The sequence below is a fragment of the Austrofundulus limnaeus genome, unplaced genomic scaffold, assembly GCF_001266775.1.
Source record: "Austrofundulus limnaeus strain Quisiro unplaced genomic scaffold, Austrofundulus_limnaeus-1.0 Scaffold568, whole genome shotgun sequence".
NCBI classification, from domain to species: Eukaryota; Metazoa; Chordata; class Actinopteri; order Cyprinodontiformes; family Rivulidae; genus Austrofundulus; species Austrofundulus limnaeus.
The window spans coordinates 294005-295419 of record NW_013952970.1 but is presented as its reverse complement, the minus strand read 5'-3'; the positions used below and the strand labels follow the sequence as shown (position 1 = coordinate 295419).

The 1415-nt window shown below is 39.9% G+C and overlaps 1 protein-coding gene across 1 annotated transcript in view; it reads left to right on the top strand.

Annotated features, from left to right (window-relative positions):
* Positions 1 to 648: 648 nt before the first annotated feature.
* Positions 649 to 1415, top strand: part of LOC106530862 (disabled homolog 1) — a gene marked incomplete at its 3' end in the record, with an annotated part of 37390 nt that continues 36623 nt past the window's right edge. Inside the window, 1 exon segment of the mRNA XM_014026572.1 lies at positions 649 to 673.

Below are 1415 nucleotides of genomic sequence, written 5' to 3'. Positions count from 1 at the left end.
CTCTCTCTCTCTCTCTCTCTCTCTCTCTCTCTCTCTCTCTCTCTCTCTCTCTCTCTCTCTCTCTCTCTCTCTCTCTCTCTCTCCATGCTGCAGATAAAGCCTGTAATTGGAGTGACTCACACGTTTCCAGTGTGTTTGGACCAGATAAAGAATATAGTCAGCGTTTTGCCGACATGGCCTCTGCTGGCAGAATTAAATGGACTCTGTTCGGTTCTGTCTGCAGCAAATTAAAAGCCTCTCAATTCATCTGTTCTGGCCCGAGGCTTACAGGGGCCTCCTATTCATGCTGAGACACCGTGGAGAGGGGGAGGAGGAGGAGAGACTCCCCTCTCCCCCATGAAACACCAGCCGTTTGCTTTGGTTCATGTCTGCACTGAGCTGTTAGCAGGAGGACCACAGGTTAGAGCTGAGACGTGCAGAACAGCTTCTTCATGCAGCAGATGTCTCAGGCTGCCTTTCTTCTCTTCAAGCCTCTGCTTGTAAATCTGCATTATTCTGTCCATTCACACAGTCAAACACAGTGAGTTTGAGTGTTGTTGGCTTCAAGGTTACACCAGTCAACACTTCAGATTAAAGCAGCAGCAGATGGGAGGAGAAGGACCAGAAGGACCAGAAGGGCCAGAAGGGCCCATCAGGCTCTGGACAAAGCTCAGAAAGTCCAGGGACTTCTAAGGTTGAATGAAATTATATTTAACCTGAACTCTACTTGACTGACAGAAGAAGTCAGTTGTTATTATTAGTCACAACTGTAGGAATAAACTAACATTATTTTACACTCAGACTTTAGTTTTTATTTATCTGCAGCAGCTGAAAGGTGACATCAGAGGGTACTGATGTTCAGTACTGCCAGTTTTATTTCCCATACTGATACCAAGTAAAATGTGTCTGGTTTCAGTGATACTGATCTGATACTGATACTTTGTGATAACACACATAATGTGTCTGTTAAATCTTAAAAAGTTGTGTTTTTCAAATAACTGCTTTATAATTAATACATGACATCTTAATTTATTTAATTCAAAAGTCTTTATAACCCTAACCTTATATTTGTTTAGGATGTAGGAAGGTGAACTTAAAGTGAATTAAGCTTTTCCCACATCTCTCATACACAAGGTAATGAGGAAACTTTACCAAGGTATTTTCTCATTACTTTAATATCTTGACTGTGTGAAGTGAAAAGTGACACAATAAGTGAATGTTCAGATGAGTTCAAGTTGATTCATAAAAGACTATGCAATCATTTATTTACACAAATTGAACAGATCATAAGTTACACTTGATTGTGGTTATTCCTATAACAAGCGTCAAAGTTAAATGAGATAAAACTCGCGTCTGAATTTCAATTCACATCAACTCAGATTACTTATATAGAACAGTAAAATGTTAGTTCTGATGTAAAACCAACAATTCTACTG